The 19,128-nt window shown below is 39.5% G+C and overlaps 14 non-coding genes across 14 annotated transcripts; all 14 read right to left on the reverse strand.

Moving 5' to 3' along the window:
• Window positions 1–4,481: 4,481 nt before the first annotated feature.
• Window positions 4,482–4,553, reverse strand: trnaq-cug (transfer RNA glutamine (anticodon CUG)). The gene has a single exon. It is a non-coding gene; the product is annotated as a tRNA-Gln (tRNA).
• A 922-nt stretch (window positions 4,554–5,475) lies between these two features.
• On the reverse strand, window positions 5,476–5,547 carry trnaq-cug (transfer RNA glutamine (anticodon CUG)). The gene has a single exon. It is a non-coding gene; the product is annotated as a tRNA-Gln (tRNA).
• Window positions 5,548–6,992: 1,445 nt separating this feature from the next.
• On the reverse strand, window positions 6,993–7,178 carry trnaq-uug (transfer RNA glutamine (anticodon UUG)). Its single transcript has 2 exons — window positions 7,142–7,178; window positions 6,993–7,027 (listed from the first exon to the last, which is right to left on the reverse strand). It is a non-coding gene; the product is annotated as a tRNA-Gln (tRNA).
• A 1,598-nt stretch (window positions 7,179–8,776) lies between these two features.
• trnaq-uug (transfer RNA glutamine (anticodon UUG)) lies at window positions 8,777–8,848 on the reverse strand. Its single transcript has one exon. It is a non-coding gene; the product is annotated as a tRNA-Gln (tRNA).
• Window positions 8,849–11,136: 2,288 nt separating this feature from the next.
• On the reverse strand, window positions 11,137–11,208 carry trnaq-uug (transfer RNA glutamine (anticodon UUG)). Its single transcript has one exon. It is a non-coding gene; the product is annotated as a tRNA-Gln (tRNA).
• Window positions 11,209–12,232: 1,024 nt separating this feature from the next.
• On the reverse strand, window positions 12,233–12,304 carry trnaq-cug (transfer RNA glutamine (anticodon CUG)). Its single transcript has one exon. It is a non-coding gene; the product is annotated as a tRNA-Gln (tRNA).
• A 516-nt stretch (window positions 12,305–12,820) lies between these two features.
• On the reverse strand, window positions 12,821–12,892 carry trnaq-cug (transfer RNA glutamine (anticodon CUG)). Its single transcript has one exon. It is a non-coding gene; the product is annotated as a tRNA-Gln (tRNA).
• Window positions 12,893–13,407: 515 nt separating this feature from the next.
• Window positions 13,408–13,479, reverse strand: trnaq-cug (transfer RNA glutamine (anticodon CUG)). The gene has a single exon. It is a non-coding gene; the product is annotated as a tRNA-Gln (tRNA).
• Window positions 13,480–15,731: 2,252 nt separating this feature from the next.
• trnaq-uug (transfer RNA glutamine (anticodon UUG)) lies at window positions 15,732–15,803 on the reverse strand. The gene has a single exon. It is a non-coding gene; the product is annotated as a tRNA-Gln (tRNA).
• Window positions 15,804–17,008: 1,205 nt separating this feature from the next.
• Window positions 17,009–17,080, reverse strand: trnaq-cug (transfer RNA glutamine (anticodon CUG)). The gene has a single exon. It is a non-coding gene; the product is annotated as a tRNA-Gln (tRNA).
• Window positions 17,081–17,698: 618 nt separating this feature from the next.
• Window positions 17,699–17,770, reverse strand: trnaq-cug (transfer RNA glutamine (anticodon CUG)). The gene has a single exon. It is a non-coding gene; the product is annotated as a tRNA-Gln (tRNA).
• A 275-nt stretch (window positions 17,771–18,045) lies between these two features.
• On the reverse strand, window positions 18,046–18,117 carry trnaq-cug (transfer RNA glutamine (anticodon CUG)). The gene has a single exon. It is a non-coding gene; the product is annotated as a tRNA-Gln (tRNA).
• A 272-nt stretch (window positions 18,118–18,389) lies between these two features.
• trnaq-cug (transfer RNA glutamine (anticodon CUG)) lies at window positions 18,390–18,461 on the reverse strand. Its single transcript has one exon. It is a non-coding gene; the product is annotated as a tRNA-Gln (tRNA).
• A 273-nt stretch (window positions 18,462–18,734) lies between these two features.
• On the reverse strand, window positions 18,735–18,807 carry trnaq-cug (transfer RNA glutamine (anticodon CUG)). The gene has a single exon. It is a non-coding gene; the product is annotated as a tRNA-Gln (tRNA).
• Between the last annotated feature and the right edge of the window lie 321 nt (window positions 18,808–19,128).

A 19,128-nucleotide genomic window follows, 5' to 3' on the forward strand; every position in this document is an offset into this window, starting at 1 on the left:
ACATCTGCGCCACGGAGAGGAGTGACATGTAAGAAAATAAATGATTGTGATCCATTATTCCTCACCATCGTTTCATCGCATCCCAGAGATTAGAGACTGTTTTAGGCAGCAGAGGTTTTAGGAGCAGGTCCACAAGGACACTTTAGGATAAAGGTAGACAACAAGAAGACTGCAATCTCAAAGCAGTCAGTAGGAAAGGATATAAAGTTACTACAGTAAGAAATAGAGTAGGCATGGAGACAGGATATGTGGAGAAGAATATGTGGCTTGACTGCAAACTGTATACCACTAGCTCAGTAAATATATTGTGTGTGTGTACCAGTCAGGCCCCTCCTTGCTTTAAGCCCAGTCCCAGTACTACTCGGACCAATAACAGAGTAAACCTGTCTGTTAACAATGATGCACAGTGTAACAGAACCACTCAGCCCAATTTGCAAAAATCTCATTAAGAGATTTCCAACTCACAGAACCAATAGCATAAGACTGAAATATGTGTATTGATGACACTGGTCGAGCGTTTCTATGTTTGGCCCACAACAGATCAAACTCTTGTGAGCTTGAACTCGGCTGAAGAGAAACACAGCACCTGGGGAGAGCTTCAGCTCCACAGCATACAAGAGATGCAGTAGGAGTCCCCCGGGGAGTGCCAGAGATCAAATTGGAGCAGGTTTTGACTCATTGTTTTTATGATGGGCAACTACCAATAACAATGTGGATTAATTACATTCATTGCATCTAACAGAGGTTTATTAATTATTACAAGGGATGTCGTTAAGGGACAAGCTGAACAACAAGCAGCTTCCAGCGTATTGACATGATAGAATGTCTTTAGACATGCTCCGAGCAGAGAAAGGAGGTGTGTGTGCCATGTTTGGATCATCCTGTTGCACAATTATATCAAATAATACTGTTTCAGAGAGATCAGTTACTAGAGCCTTACAAAGATTGACAACATTATATAACGAATTAGCAGAGAATTCAGGGGTAGAGAATTAGTCTGGTGATGCTATGGAAAGACGGTCCGGGAGATGGAGAGTTCTCATGTCACTGGTATCTTCAGTATTAATAGCTATATCAATATCAATTTGTACATTATCTCCACAGATTATATTTTGTAAATATTTATGCATTTTTATATTCACGTACCAGCTAACCCAGAGCAAATTCTTTGTAGGTGAAAACCTACATGACAAGAAAGATTATTCTGATTCTGAATACTTACTGTATGTGGATGTTGTTATATACCATAAATTAGAAGCCGCATGACGAGATTGATTGATTCCACAATCACAAAACAAATGTATACGAGTATCAGCCCCTCTCCATAGATTTATGCAATTTGATAGAACTAGCCTGATTACAGAACGGAATTGCATTAGACATGGTGCTAGCTGAAAAAGGGGGTGTCTGTAAATTGTTTGGCTCTATGTGTTGTACTTTCATCCCAAATAACACAGCCCCTGATGGATCCTTTACCAGAGCTTTGAAAGGACTTGACAGACTCAGCAAAGAGCTAGCATCAAACAGTGGGGTATAGAATCACTTCACAGGCTCCCTGGAGCGTTGGTTTGGTCAGTATAAGATGTTGGTGTTGTTCATACCGATAATGATAGGAATACTAATCCTATGTGGATGCTGTTGCATTCCATGTATCCACACCCTGACCACTAGACTGATCACCACTGCCCTGACCAAAGAGAAAGAGACTGAGAAAGGTCAGTTTTTTATGCAAGAGCAAACCAAGTTACTCATAGACTATGATATAGAGCAGGAACACGACAGCCAGGAGGAAGATGATTTCGTGTGAATAACTCTACAAAGTGTTTTTGCTGCCATACCGAAGCCACTGACTTTATTGTAGTTACAGTCTCGTACTGTAGTCACAGTCTCTCAGTCAGATACAGATATTACAGTCTTATACAGACATTAAAAGTTTACTAATATTTACTGTCTTTTACTGGAAGTGTTTTTTATTATACTGAAGCTAATTGTCTTTATACTGGAATAAAAAGTGAAGTTCTTTGGTTTTATACGGAAGGTATTTTTTATTAAAGTTGATGTTTTATACAGAAGGTACTTTTTATGACTGGAATAAAAACAAGTGCACTATGAATGTATTCTTGTATACCATATGCTGAATTTGTACACCACTCGGTGCCTTATATTTACTGGAGATTATACACACCATAAATGGTGTGTAAAGGGGGAATTGTCAGGTAAATTAATCCTAAATTGTATTAATCCACATTGGAAAGACTATCATATGTATTTGTTTACCTCAATCAATATATATATATATATATATATATATATATATATATATATATATATATATATATATATATATATATATATATATATATATATATATATATATATATCTCATATACTGTGCTCCATTTTTGCGTGTTTTCAGATCAACGCTTCAGTCTACGCGTCATGAGTGCAAAAGCCCCCATCAAGGTTTTTTGGCCTCAACAAATGTTAGCCATTTTCTGAACATTCCTCAAGATGAAATGTATGCAGATCTGATGTAAGTGTCTCAGGATTATCGACGTTATATGGTGGTTTTTAGTAATTCCGACAATGGTGGCAAAGTTTTATATTAACTCGGTCTTAAAATCAGGTCCCACCGAGATTTGAACTCTGATCGCTGGATTCAGAGTCCAGAGTGCTAACCATTACACCCAGGCACCACTAAAGGATATAATGTGCTCCAATTTTGCGTGCTTTCAGATCAACGCTTCAGTCTACGCGTCATGAGTGCAAAAGCCCCCATCAATGTTTTTTGGCCTCAACAAATGTTAGCCATTTTCTGAACATTCCTCAAGATGAAATGTTTGCAGATCTGATGTAAGTGTCTCAGGATTATCGACGTTATATGGTGGTTTTCAGTAATTTGACGGACTGGTGGTTTTTAGTAATTCCGACAATGGTGGCAAAGTTTTATATTAACTCGGTCTTAAAATCAGGTCCCACCGAGATTTGATTTCAAATCGCTGGATTAAGAGTCCAGAGTGCTAACCATTAAACCATGGTATCACTACATCATATACTGTGCTCCAATTTTGCGTGTTTTCAGATCAACGCTTCAGTCTACGCGTCATGAGTGCAAAAGCCCCCATCAAGGTATTTTGGCGTCAACAAATGTTAGCCATTTCTGAACATTCCTCAAGATGAAATGTATGCAGATCTGATGTAAGTGTCTCAGGATTATCGACGTTATATGGTGGTTTTCAGTAATTTGACGGACTGGTGGTTTTTAGTATTTCCGACAATGGTGGCTGTTAAGTCAGCTTGTATCAACATTGTTAAGTCATTAGTTAATGAACTGGGCTTTTCTTCCTTTTCATGCTTTTGGGGTGGTTTAGTTGTCATCTTGTCTAAGTAGCACTAGAGGGCGGTGGTTTGGACATTGTTTGGAGGTGTAGCAGCTCCTTGCAGGTAGAGAGAGAGAGAGGGAGAGAGGCTGCCCTTATTAGGAGGATCAGCTGAGTAGGTGAGCCCTTTGTCTGTCCAGTGTGGCTACAAGAAGCTGCAAGCCAGACACATGCATCGCTTCAGTGGTTAGATGAAAAAGAGACGCTATTGGTATGTGTATATTTTGCTTATTATGAATTAACTTGTATAAATCTGTGGGCCAGCACAAGTGAAATGGTTTGGGGAGTGTTTGCCAGGAAGAGATCGGCTAAGTCATTATTTCACTCATTCGTTAAATGTGGTGCACGCCATTTTGGGTTTTTGTGTGATGGCATTTCATCACTTGAAATGTCTGTTACTTTGTTTAGCCTGGAGTTTGGTGCAGTTTGGAGAGATTTGATTTGCTTACTGTGGCTGAAGTTAATTTAGGGGCATTGTTTGGCTTAGATTTGATAAAGAATATATTAGATGAGATTAATTTGATTTGCTCTATTGGGGGTATGTGCATTTGAATGTTTGAACTGGCATGATGTTGAGGTACAAACATAATTGAGATGATTTTCAATTCATGATTTAATGCTAATGTTTTTTTTCTTTATTTAAGGTTATCAACCTATTTCGAATTCCCAAATAAAAATGGAACTAATTGGAATGGAGTTGTTCAGCGTCCTCTGTTGAATTCTATGCCGAAACGAGTTTAGGCAGGCTGAAGCCAGATTAACTCGACAGTGGCAAAGTTATATATTAACTTGGTCTTAAAATCAGGTCCCACAGAGATTTGAACTCGGATCGCTGGATTCAGATTGAGGCCATTTGTTTTTGGCCTCAACAAATGTTAGCCATTTTCTGAGCATTCCTCAAGATGAAATGTATGCAGATCTGATGTAAGTGTCTCAGGATTATGGACGTTATATGGTGGTTTTCAGTAATTTGACGGACTGGTGGTTTTTAGTATGAATGGAGATCTGATGTAAGTGTTTTAGGATTATTGACGTTATATGGTGGTTTTTAGTAATTCCGACAATGGTGGCAAAGTTTTATATTAACTCGGTCTTAAAATCAGGTCCCACCGAGATTTGAACTCGGATCGCTGGATTCAGAGTCCAGAGTGCTAACCATTAAACCATGGCACCACTACATCATATACTGTGCTCCAATTTTGCGTGTTTTCAGATCAACGCTTCAGTCTACGCGTCATGAGTGCAAAAGCCCCGATCAAGGTTTTTTGGCGTCAACAAATGTTAGCCATTTTCTGAACATTCCTCAAGATGAAATGTATGCATATTTAACTAATGTAAGTGTCTCAGGCTTTTCCCACATAATATGGTGGTTTTCAGTAATTTGACTGACTGGTGGTTTTTAGTAATTCCGACAATGTTGGCAAAGTTTTATATTAACTCGGTCTTAAAATCAGGTCCCACAGAGATTTGAACTCGGATCGCTGGATTCAGAGTAAAGAGTGCTAACCATTACACCACAGCACCAATACAGGATATACTGAGCTCCAATTTTGCGTGTTTTCAGATCAATGCTTCAGTCTACGCGTCATGAGTGCAAAAGCCCCCATCAAGGTTTTTTGGCCTCAACAAATGTTAGCCATTTTCTGAACATTCCTCAAGATGAAATGTATGCAGATCTGATGTAAGTGTCTCAGGATTATCGACGTAATATGGTAGTTTTCAGTAATTTGACGGACTGGTGGTTTTTAGTAATTCCGACAATGGTGGCAAAGTTTTATATTAACTCGGTCTTAAAATCAGGTCCCACCGAGATTTGAACTCCGATCATTGGATTCAGATTGAGGCCATTTGTTTTTGGCCTCAACAAATGTTAGCCATTTTCTGAGCATTCCTCAAGATGAAATATAGCAGATCTGATGTAAGTGTCTCAGGATTATGGACGTTATATGGTGGTTTTCAGTAATTTGACGGACTGGTGGTTTTTAGTATGAATGGAGATCTGATGTAAGTGTTTTAGGATTATCGACGTTATATGGTGGTTTTTAGTAATTCCGACAATGGTGGCAAAGTTTTATATTAACTCGGTCTGAAAATCAGGTCCCACCGAGATTTGAACTCGGATCGCTGGATTCAGAGTCCAGAGTGCTAACCATTACACCATGGCACCACTATATCATATACTGTGCTCCAATTTTGCGTGTTTTCAGATCAACGCTTCAGTCTACGCGTCATGAGTGCAAAAGCCCCCATCAAGGTTTTTTAGCCTCAACAAATGTTAGCCATTTTCTGAACATTCCTCAAGATGAAATGTATGCATATTTAACTAATGTAAGTGTCTCAGGCTTTTCCACATAATATGGTGGTTTTCAGTAATTTGACGGACTGGTGGTTTTTAGTAATTCCGACAATGGTGGCAAAGTTTTATATTAACTTGGTCTTAAAATCAGGTCCCACCGAAATTTGTAGTCTGATCGCTGGATTAAGAGTCCAGAGTGCTAACCATTACACCATGGCACCACTACATCATATACTGTGCTCCAATTTTGCGTGTTTTCAGATCAACGCTTCAGTCTACGCGTCATGAGTGCAAAAGCCCCCATCAAGGTTTTTTGGCGTCAACAAATGTTAGCCATTTTCCTAGCATTCCTCAAGATGAAATGTATGCAGATCTGATGTAACTGTCTCAGGATTATCGACGTAATATGGTGGTTTTCAGTAATTTGACGGACTGGTGGTTTTTAGTAATTCCGACAATGGTGGCAAAGTTTTATATTAACTCGGTCTTAAAATCAGGTCCCACTGAGATTTGAACTCGGATCGCTGGATTCAGATTGAGGCCATTTGTTTTTGGCCTCAACAAATGTTAGCCATTTTCTGAGCATTCCTCAAGATGAAATGTATGCAGATCTGATGTAACTGTCTCAGGATTATCGACGTAATATGGTGGTTTTCAGTAATTTGACGGACTGGTGGTTTTTAGTAATTCCGACAATGGTGGCAAAGTTTTATATTAACTCGGTCTTAAAATCAGGTCCCACCGAGATTTGATTTCAAATCGCTGGATTAGGAGTCCAGAGTGCTAACCATTAAACCATGGCATCACTACATCATATACTGTGCTCCAATTTTGCGTGTTTTCAGATCAACGCTTCAGTCTACGCGTCATGAATGCAAAAGCCCCCATCAAGGATTTTTGGCCTAAACAAATGTTAACCATTTCTAAACATTCCTCAAGATGAAATGTATGCAGATCTGATGTAAGTGTCTCAGGATTATCGACGTTATATGGTGGTTTTCAGTAATTTGACGGACTGGTGGTTTTTAGTAATTCCGACAATGGTGGCAAAGTTTTATATTAACTCGGTCTTAAAATCAGGTCCCACTGAGATTTGAACTCGGATCGCTGGATTCAGATTGAGGCCATTTGTTTTTGGCCTCAACAAATGTTAGCCATTTTCTGAGCATTCCTCAAGATGAAATGTATGCAGATCTGATGTAAGTGTCTCAGGATTATCGACGTTGTATGGTGGTTTTCAGTAATTTGACGGACTGGTGGTTTTTAGTAATTCCGACAATAGTGGCAAAGTTTTATATTAACTCGGTCTTAAAATCAGGTCCCACCAAGATTTGAACTTGGATCACTGGATTCAGTAATTTGACGGACTGGTGGTTTTTAGTAATTCCGACAATGGTGGCAAAGGTTTATATTAACTTGGTCTTAAAATCAGTCCCCACCGAGATTTGATTTTGGATCACTGGATTCAAAGTCCAGAGTGCTAACCATTACACCATGGCACCACTAAAGGATATACTGAGCTCCAATTTTGCGTGTTTTCAGATCAATGCTTCAGTCTACGCGTCATGAGTGCAAAAGCCCCCATCAAGGTTTTTTGGCCTCAACAAATGTTAGCAATTTTCTGAACATTCCTCAAGATGAAATGTATGCAGATCTGATGTAAGTGTCTCAGGATTATCGACGTAATATGGTAGTTTTCAGTAATTTGACGGACTGGTGGTTTTTAGTAATTCCGACAATGGTGGCAAAGTTTTATATTAACTCGGTCTTCAAATCAGGTCCCACTGAGATTTGAACTCCGATCGCTGGATTCAGATTGAGGCCATTTGTTTTTGGCCTCAACAAATGTTAGCCATTTTCTGAGCATTCCTCAAGATGAAATATAGCAGATCTGATGTAAGTGTCTCAGGATTATGGACGTTATATGGTGGTTTTCAGTAATTTGACGGACTGGTGGTTTTTAGTATGAATGGAGATCTGATGTAAGTGTTTTAGGATTATCGACGTTATATGGTGGTTTTTAGTAATTCCGACAATGGTGGCAAAGTTTTATATTAACTCGGTCTTAAAATCAGGTCCCACTGAGATTTGAACTCGGATCGCTGGATTCAGATTGAGGCCATTTGTTTTTGGCCTCAACAAATGTTAGCCATTTTCTGAGCATTCCTCAAGATGAAATGTATGCAGATCTGATGTAAGTGTCTCAGGATTATCGACGTTGTATGGTGGTTTTTAGTAATTCCGACAATAGTGGCAAAGTTTTATATTAACTCGGTCTTAAAATCAGGTCCCACCGAGATTTGAACTTGGATCACTGGATTCAGTAATTTGACGGACTGGTGGTTTTTAGTAATTCCGACAATGGTGGCAAAGGTTTATATTAACTTGGTCTTAAAATCAGTCCCCACCGAGATTTGATTTTGGATCACTGGATTCAAAGTCCAGAGTGCTAACCATTACACCATGGCACCACTAAAGGATATAATGTGCTCCAATTTTGCGTGCTTTCAGATCAACGCTTCAGTCTACGTGTCATGAGTGCAAAAGCCCCCATCAAGGTTTTTTGGCCTCAACAAATGTTAGCCATTTTCTGAACATTCCTCAAGATGAAATGTATGCATATTTACCTAATGTAAGTGTCTCAGGCTTTTCCACATAATATGGTGGTTTTCAGTAATTTGACGGACTGGTGGTTTTTAGTAATTCCGACAATGGTGGCAAAGTTTTATATTAACTCGGTCTTAAAATCAGGTCCCACCGAGATTTGATTTCAGATCGCTGGATTCAGAGTGCAGAGTGCTAACCATTACACCATGGCACCTAGACAGGACATACTGTGCTCCAATTTTGCTTGTTTTCAGATCAACGCTTCAGTCTACGCGTCATGAGTGCAAAAGCCCCCATCAAGGTTTTTTGGCCTCAACAAATGTTAGCCATTTTCTGAACATTCCTCAAGATGAAATGTATGCATATTTAACTAATGTAAGTGTCTCAGGCTTTTCCCACATAATATGGTGGTTTTCAGTAATTTGACTGACTGGTGGTTTTTAGTAATTCCGACAATGTTGGCAAAGGTTTATATTAACTCGGTCTTAAAATCAGGTCCCACCGAGATTTGAACTCGGATCACTGGATTCAAAGTCCAGAGTGCTAACCATTACACCATGGCACCAATACAGGATGTAATGTGCTCCAATTTTGTGTGTTTTCAGATCAACGCTTCAGTCTACGCGTCATGAGTGCAAAAGCCCCCATCAAGGTTTTTTGGCGTCAACAAATGTTAGCCATTACTGAACATTCCTCAAGATGAAATGTATGCAGATCTGATGTAAGTGTCTCAGGATTATCGACGTAATATGGTGGTTTTCAGTAATTTGACGGACTGGTGGTTTTTAGTAATTCCGACAATGGTGGCAAAGTTTTATATTAACTCGGTCTTAAAATCAGGTCCCACCGAGATTTGATTTCAAATCGCTGGATTAGGAGTCCAGAGTGCTAACCATTAAACCATGGCATCACTACATCATATACTGTGCTCCAATTTTGCGTGTTTTCAGATCAACGCTTCAGTCTACGCGTCATGAATGCAAAAGCCCCCATCAAGGATTTTTGGCCTAAACAAATGTTAGCCATTTCTAAACATTCCTCAAGATGAAATGTATGCAGATCTGATGTAAGTGTCTCAGGATTATCGACGTTATATGGTGGTTTTCAGTAATTTGACGGACTGGTGGTTTTTAGTATTTCCGACAATGGTGGCAAAGTTATATATTAACTTGGTCTTAAAATCAGGTACCACAGAGATTTGAACTCAGATCGCTGGATTCAGAGTAAAGAGTGCTAACCATTACACCACAGCACCAATACAGGATATACTGAGCTCCAATTTTGCGTGTTTTCAGATCAATGCTTCAGTCTACGCGTCATGAGTGCAAAAGCCCCCATCAAGGTTTTTTGGCCTCAACAAATGTTAGCAATTTTCTGAACATTCCTCAAGATGAAATGTATGCAGATCTGATGTAAGTGTCTCAGGATTATCGACGTAATATGGTAGTTTTCAGTAATTTGACGGACTGGTGGTTTTTAGTAATTCCGACAATGGTGGCAAAGTTTTATATTAACTCGGTCTTCAAATCAGGTCCCACTGAGATTTGAACTCCGATCGCTGGATTCAGATTGAGGCCATTTGTTTTTGGCCTCAACAAATGTTAGCCATTTTCTGAGCATTCCTCAAGATGAAATATAGCAGATCTGATGTAAGTGTCTCAGGATTATGGACGTTATATGGTGGTTTTCAGTAATTTGACGGACTGGTGGTTTTTAGTATGAATGGAGATCTGATGTAAGTGTTTTAGGATTATCGACGTTATATGGTGGTTTTTAGTAATTCCGACAATGGTGGCAAAGTTTTATATTAACTCGGTCTTAAAATCAGGTCCCACTGAGATTTGAACTCGGATCGCTGGATTCAGATTGAGGCCATTTGTTTTTGGCCTCAACAAATGTTAGCCATTTTCTGAGCATTCCTCAAGATGAAATGTATGCAGATCTGATGTAAGTGTCTCAGGATTATCGACGTTGTATGGTGGTTTTTAGTAATTCCGACAATAGTGGCAAAGTTTTATATTAACTCGGTCTTAAAATCAGGTCCCACCGAGATTTGAACTTGGATCACTGGATTCAGTAATTTGACGGACTGGTGGTTTTTAGTAATTCCGACAATGGTGGCAAAGGTTTATATTAACTTGGTCTTAAAATCAGTCCCCACCGAGATTTGATTTTGGATCACTGGATTCAAAGTCCAGAGTGCTAACCATTACACCATGGCACCACTAAAGGATATAATGTGCTCCAATTTTGCGTGCTTTCAGATCAACGCTTCAGTCTACGTGTCATGAGTGCAAAAGCCCCCATCAAGGTTTTTTGGCCTCAACAAATGTTAGCCATTTTCTGAACATTCCTCAAGATGAAATGTATGCATATTTACCTAATGTAAGTGTCTCAGGCTTTTCCACATAATATGGTGGTTTTCAGTAATTTGACGGACTGGTGGTTTTTAGTAATTCCGACAATGGTGGCAAAGTTTTATATTAACTCGGTCTTAAAATCAGGTCCCACCGAGATTTGATTTCAGATCGCTGGATTCAGAGTGCAGAGTGCTAACCATTACACCATGGCACCTAGACAGGACATACTGTGCTCCAATTTTGCTTGTTTTCAGATCAACGCTTCAGTCTACGCGTCATGAGTGCAAAAGCCCCCATCAAGGTTTTTTGGCCTCAACAAATGTTAGCCATTTTCTGAACATTCCTCAAGATGAAATGTATGCATATTTAACTAATGTAAGTGTCTCAGGCTTTTCCCACATAATATGGTGGTTTTCAGTAATTTGACTGACTGGTGGTTTTTAGTAATTCCGACAATGTTGGCAAAGGTTTATATTAACTCGGTCTTAAAATCAGGTCCCACCGAGATTTGAACTCGGATCACTGGATTCAAAGTCCAGAGTGCTAACCATTACACCATGGCACCAATACAGGATGTAATGTGCTCCAATTTTGTGTGTTTTCAGATCAACGCTTCAGTCTACGCGTCATGAGTGCAAAAGCCCCCATCAAGGTTTTTTGGCGTCAACAAATGTTAGCCATTACTGAACATTCCTCAAGATGAAATGTATGCAGATCTGATGTAAGTGTCTCAGGATTATCGACGTAATATGGTGGTTTTCAGTAATTTGACGGACTGGTGGTTTTTAGTAATTCCGACAATGGTGGCAAAGTTTTATATTAACTCGGTCTTAAAATCAGGTCCCACCGAGATTTGATTTCAAATCGCTGGATTAGGAGTCCAGAGTGCTAACCATTAAACCATGGCATCACTACATCATATACTGTGCTCCAATTTTGCGTGTTTTCAGATCAACGCTTCAGTCTACGCGTCATGAATGCAAAAGCCCCCATCAAGGATTTTTGGCCTAAACAAATGTTAGCCATTTCTAAACATTCCTCAAGATGAAATGTATGCAGATCTGATGTAAGTGTCTCAGGATTATCGACGTTATATGGTGGTTTTCAGTAATTTGACGGACTGGTGGTTTTTAGTATTTCCGACAATGGTGGCAAAGTTATATATTAACTTGGTCTTAAAATCAGGTACCACAGAGATTTGAACTCAGATCGCTGGATTCAGAGTAAAGAGTGCTAACCATTACACCACAGCACCAATACAGGATATACTGAGCTCCAATTTTGCGTGTTTTCAGATCAATGCTTCAGTCTACGCGTCATGAGTGCAAAAGCCCCCATCAAGGTTTTTTGGCCTCAACAAATGTTAGCAATTTTCTGAACATTCCTCAAGATGAAATGTATGCAGATCTGATGTAAGTGTCTCAGGATTATGGACGTTATATGGTGGTTTTCAGTAATTTGACGGACTGGTGGTTTTTAGTATGAATGGAGATCTGATGTAAGTGTTTTAGGATTATCGACGTTGTATGGTGGTTTTTAGTAATTCCGACAATGGTGGCAAAGTTTTATATTAACTCGGTCTGAAAATCAGGTCCCACCGAGATTTGAACTCGGATCGCTGGATTCAGAGTCCAGAGTGCTAACCATTACACCATGGCACCACTATATCATATACTGTGCTCCAATTTTGCGTGTTTTCAGATCAACGCTTCAGTCTACGCGTCATGAGTGCAAAAGCCCCCATCAAGGTTTTTTAGCCTCAACAAATGTTAGCCATTTTCTGAACATTCCTCAAGATGAAATGTATGCATATTTAACTAATGTAAGTGTCTCAGGCTTTTCCACATAATATGGTGGTTTTCAGTAATTTGACGGACTGGTGGTTTTTAGTAATTCCGACAATGGTGGCAAAGTTTTATATTAACTTGGTCTTAAAATCAGGTCCCACTGAGATTTGAACTCCGATCGCTGGATTCAGATTGAGGCCATTTGTTTTTGGCCTCAACAAATGTTAGCCATTTTCTGAGCATTCCTCAAGATGAAATATATGCAGATCTGATGTAAGTGTCTCAGTATTATCGACGTAATATGGTGGTTTTCAGTAATTTGACGGACTGGTGGTTTTTAGTAATTCCGACAATGGTGGCAAAGATTTATATTAACTTGGTCTTAAAATCTGGTCCCACCGAAATTTGAACTCAAATCACTGGATTCAGAGTCCAGAGTGCTAACCATTACACCATGGCACCAATACAGGATATAATGTGCTCAATTTTGCGTGTTTTCAGATCAACGCTTCAGTCTACGCGTCATGAGTGCAAAAGCCCCCATCAAGGTTTTTTAGCCTCAACAAATGTTAGCCATTTTCTGAACATTCCTCAAGATGAAATGTATGCATATTTAACTAATGTAAGTGTCTCAGGCTTTTCCACATAATATGGTGGTTTTCAGTAATTTGACGGACTGGTGGTTTTTAGTAATTCCGACAATGGTGGCAAAGTTTTATATTAACTTGGTCTTAAAATCAGGTCCCACTGAGATTTGAACTCCGATCGCTGGATTCAGATTGAGGCCATTTGTTTTTGGCCTCAACAAATGTTAGCCATTTTCTGAGCATTCCTCAAGATGAAATATATGCAGATCTGATGTAAGTGTCTCAGTATTATCGACGTAATATGGTGGTTTTCAGTAATTTGACGGACTGGTGGTTTTTAGTAATTCCGACAATGGTGGCAAAGATTTATATTAACTTGGTCTTAAAATCTGGTCCCACCGAAATTTGAACTCAAATCACTGGATTCAGAGTCCAGAGTGCTAACCATTACACCATGGCACCAATACAGGATATAATGTGCTCAATTTTGCGTGTTTTCAGATCAACGCTTCAGTCTACGCGTCATGAGTGCAAAAGCCCCCATCAAGGTTTTTTAGCCTCAACAAATGTTAGCCATTTTCTGAACATTCCTCAAGATGAAATGTATGCATATTTAACTAATGTAAGTGTCTCAGGCTTTTCCACATAATATGGTGGTTTTCAGTAATTTGACGGACTGGTGGTTTTTAGTAATTCCGACAATGGTGGCAAAGTTTTATATTAACTTGGTCTTAAAATCAGGTCCCACCGAAATTTGTAGTCTGATCGCTGGATTAAGAGTCCAGAGTGCTAACCATTACACCATGGCTTCACTACATTATATACTGTGCTCCAATTTTGCGTGTTTTCAGATCAAAGCTTCAGTCTACGCGTCATGAGTGCAAAAGCCCCCATCAAGGTTTTTTAGCCTCAACAAATGTTAGCCATTTTCTGAACATTCCTCAAGATGAAATGTATGCATATTTAACTAATGTAAGTGTCTCAGGCTTTTCCACATAATATGGTGGTTTTCAGTAATTTGACGGACTGGTGGTTTTTAGTAATTCCGACAATGGTGGCAAAGTTTTATATTAACTTGGTCTTAAAATCAGGTCCCACCGAAATTTGTAGTCTGATCGCTGGATTAAGAGTCCAGAGTGCTAACCATTACACCATGGCTTCACTACATTATATACTGTGCTCCAATTTTGCGTGTTTTCAGATCAACGCTTCAGTCTACGCGTCATGAGTGCAAAAGCCCCCATCAAGGTTTTTTGGCGTCAACAAATGTTAGCCATTTTCCTAGCATTCCTCAAGATGAAATGTATGCAGATCTGATGTAACTGTCTCAGGATTATCGACGTAATATGGTGGTTTTCAGTAATTTGACGGACTGGTGGTTTTTAGTAATTCCGACAATGGTGGCAAAGTTTTATATTAACTCGGTCTTAAAATCAGGTCCCACTGAGATTTGAACTCGGATCGCTGGATTCAGATTGAGGCCATTTGTTTTTGGCCTCAACAAATGTTAGCCATTTTCTGAGCATTCCTCAAGATGAAATGTATGCAGATCTGATGTAAGTGTCTCAGGATTATCGACGTTATATGGTGGTTTTCAGTAATTTGACGGACTGGTGGTTTTTAGTAATTCCGACAATAGTGGCAAAGTTTTATATTAACTCGGTCTTAAAATCAGGTCCCACCGAGATTTGAACTTGGATCACTGGATTCAGTAATTTGACGGACTGGTGGTTTTTAGTAATTCCGAAAATGGTGGCAAAGTTTTATATTAACTCGGTCTTAAAATCAGGTCCCTCCGAGATTTGAGTTCAGATCGCTGGATTCAGAGTGCAGAGTGCTAACCATTACACCATGGCACCTAGACAGGACATACTGTGCTCCAATTTTGCATGTTTTCAGATCAACGCTTCAGTCTACGCGTCATGGGTGCAAAAGCCCAAATCAAGGTTTTTTGGCCTCAACAAATGTTAGCAATTTTCTGAACATTTCTCAAGATAAAATGTATGCAGATCTGATGTAAATGTCTCGGGATTATCGACGTTATATGGTGGTTTTCAGTAATTTGACGGACTGGTGGTTTTTAGTAATTCCGACAATGGTGGCAAAGTTTTATATTAACTCAGTCTTAAAATCAGGTCCCACCGAGATTTGAACTCGGATCGCTGGATTCAGATTGAGGCCATTTGTTTTTGGCCTCAACAAATGTTAGCCATTTTCTGAGCATTCCTCAAGATGAAATGTATGCAGATCTGATGTAAGTGTCTCAGGATTATCGACGTTATATGGTGGTTTTCAGTAATTTGACGGACTGGTGGTTTTTAGTAATTCCGACAATAGTGGCAAAATTTTATATTAACTTGGTCTTAAGATCAGGTCCCACCGAAATTTGAACTCTGGATTAAGAGTCCAGAGTGCTAACCATTACACCATGGCACCACTACATCATATACTGTGCTCCAATATTGCGTGTTTTCAGATCAACGCTTCAGTCTACGCGTCATGAGTGCAAAAGCCCCCATCAAGGTTTTTTGGCGTCAACAAATGTTAGCCATTTCTGAACATTCCTCAAGATGAAATGTATGCATATTTAACTAATGTAAGTGCCTCAGGCTTTTCCCACATAATATGGTGGTTTTCAGTAATTTGACTGTTTGGTGGTTTTTAGTAATTCCGACAATGTTGGCAAAGTTTTATATTAACTTGGTCTTAAAATCAGGTCCCACCGAGATTTGAACTCGGATCACTGGATTCAAAGTCCAGAGTGCTAACCATTACACCATGGCACCAATACAGGATGTAATGTGCTCCAATTTTACGTGTTTTCAGATCAACGCTTCAGTCTACGCGTCATGAGTGCAAAAGCCCCCATCAAGGTTTTTTGGCCTCAACAAATGTTAGCCATTTTCTGAACATTCCTCAAGATAAAATGTATGCAGATCTGATGTAAGTGTCTCAGGATTATCGACGTTATATGGTGGTTTTCAGTAATTTGACGGACTGGTGGTTTTTAGTAATTCCGACAATGGTGGTAAAGTTTTATATTAACTTGGTCTTAAAATCAGGTCCCACCAAGATTTGGACTCGGATTGCTGGATTCAGATTGAGGCCATTTGTTTTTGGCCTCAACAAATGTTAGCCATTTTCTGAGCATTCCTCAAGATGAAATGTATGCAGATCTGATGTAAGTGTCTCGGGATTATCAATGTTATATGGTGGTTTTCAGTAATTTGACGGACTGGTGGTTTTTAGTAATTCCGACAATAGTGGCAAAGTTTTATATTAACTCGGTCTTCAAATCAGGTCGCACTTACGTTTGATTTCAGATCGCTTGATTCAGAGTCCAGAGTGCTAACCATTACACCATGGCACCACTACATCATATCCTGTGCTCCAATTTTGCTTGTTTTCAGATCAACGCTTCAGTCTACGCGTCATGAGTGCAAAAGCCCCCATCAAGGTTTTTTGGCCTCAACAAATGTTAGCCATTTTCTGAACATTTCTCAAGATAAAATGAATGCAGATCTGATGTAAATGTCTCATGATTATCGACGTTATATGGTGGTTTTCAGTAATTTGACGGACTGGCGGTTTTTAGTAATTCCGACAATGGTGGCAAAGTTTTATATTACCTCGGTCTTAAAATCAGGTCTCACCGAGATTTGAACTCGGATCGCTGGATTCAGAGTCCAGGGTAATAACCATTACACCATGGTACCACTACATCATATACTGTGCTCCAATTTTGCGTGTTTTCAGATCAACGCGTCAGTCTTCGCGTCATGAGTGCAAAAGCCCCCATCAAGGTTTTTTGGCGTCAAAAAATAGTTAGCCATTTTCTGAACATTCCTCAGGATGAAATGTATGCAGATCTGATGTAAGTGTCTCAGTATTATCGACGTAATATGGTGGTTTTCAGTCATTTGACGGACTGGTGGTTTTTAGTAATTCCGACAATGGTGGCAAAGATTTATATTAACTTGGTCTTAAAATCAGGTCCCACCGAAATTTGAACTCAAATCACTGGATTCAGAGTCCAGAGTGCTAACCATTACACCATGGCACCAATACAGGATATAATGTGCTCAATTTTGCGTGTTTTCAGATCAACGCTTCAGTCTACGCGTCATGAGTGCAAAAGCCCCCATCAAGGTTTTTTGGCCTCAACAAATGTTAGCCATTTTCTGAACATTCCTCAAGATGAAATGTATGCAGATCTGATGTAAGTGTCTCAGGATTATCAACGTTATTTGGTGGTTTTCAGTAATTTGACGGACTGGTGGTTTTTAGTAATTCCGACAATGGTGGCAAAGTTTTATATTTACTCGGTCTTAAAATCAGGTCCCACTGAGATTTGATTTCAGATCGCTGGATTCAGAGTCCAGAGTGCTAACCATTACACCATGGCACCACTACATCATATACTGTGCTCCAATTTTGCTTGTTTTCAGATCAACGCTTCAGTCTACGCGTCATGAGTGCAAAAGCCCCCATCAAGGTTTTTTGGCCTCAACAAATGTTAGCCATTTTCTGAACATTCTCAAGATGAAATGTATGCAGATCTGATGTAAGTGTCTCAGGATTATCGACGTTATATGGTGGTTTTCAGTAATTTGACGGACTGGTGGTTTTTAGTAATTCCGACAATGGTGGCAAAGTTTTATATTACCTCGGTCTTAAAATCAGGTCTCACCGAGATTTGAACTCGGATCGCTGGATTCAGAGTCCAGAGTGCTAACCATTACACCATGGCACCACTACAGTCATATACTGTGCTCCAATTTTGCGTGTTTTCAGATCAATGCGTCAGTCTTCGCGTCATGAGTGCAAAAGCCCCCATCAAGGTTTTTTGGCGTCAAAAAATGTTAGCCATTTTCTGAACATTCCTCAGGATGAAATGTATGCAGATCTGATGTAAGTGTCTCAGTATTATCGACGTAATATGGTGGTTTTCAGTAATTTGACGGACTGGTGGTTTTTAGTAATTCCGACAATGGTGGCAAAGATTTATATTAACTTGGTCTTAAAATCTGGTCCCACCGAAATTTGAACTCAAATCACTGGATTCAGAGTCCAGAGTGCTAACCATTACACCATGGCACCAATACAGGATATAATGTGCTCAATTTTGCGTGTTTTCAGATCAACGCTTCAGTCTACGCGTCATGAGTGCAAAAGCCCCCATCAAGGTTTTTTGGCCTCAACAAATGTTAGCCATTTTCTGAACATTCCTCAAGATGAAATGTATGCAGATCTGATGTAAGTGTCTCAGGATTATCGACGTTATATTGTGGTTTTCAGTAATTTGACGGACTGGTGGTTTTTAGTAATTCTGACAATGGTGGCAAAGTTTTATATTACTCGGTCTTAAAATCAGGTCCCACCGAGATTTGAACTCGGATCGCTGGATTCAGAGTCCAGAGTGCTAACCATTACACCATGGCACCACTACATCATATACTGTGCTCCAATTTTGCGTGTTTTCAGATCAACGCTTCAGTCTTCGCGTCATGAGTGCAAAAGCCCCCATCAAGGTTTTTTGGCGTCAACAAATGTTAGCCATTTTCTGAACATTCCTCAGGATGAAATGTATGCAGATCTGATGTAAGTGTCTCAGGATTATCGACGTATATGGTGGTTTTCAGTAATTTGACGGACTGGTGGTTTTTAGTAATTCCGACAATGGTGGCAAAGATTTATATTAACTTGGTCTTAAAATCAGGTCCCACCGAAATTTGAACTCAGAATCACTGGATTCAGAGTCCAGAGTGCTAACCATTACACCATGGCACCAATACAGGATATAATGTGCTCAATTTTGCGTGTTTTCAGATCAACGCTTCAGTCTACGCGTCATGAGTGCAAAAGCCCCCATCAAGGTTTTTTGGCCTCAACAAATGTTAGCCATTTTCTGAACATTCCTCAAGATGAAATGTATGCAGATTACTGATGTAAGTGTCTCAGGATTATCGACGTATATGGTGGTTTTCAGTAATTTGAACGGACTGGTGGTTTTTAGTAATTCCGACAATGGTGGCAAAGTTTTATATTAACTCGGTCTTAAAATCAGGTCCCACCGAGATTTGATTTCAGATCGCTGGATTCAGAGTCCAG

This window comes from Cottoperca gobio, chromosome 17 (assembly GCF_900634415.1).
Source record: "Cottoperca gobio chromosome 17, fCotGob3.1, whole genome shotgun sequence".
NCBI lineage: Eukaryota > Metazoa > Chordata > Actinopteri > Perciformes > Bovichtidae > Cottoperca > Cottoperca gobio.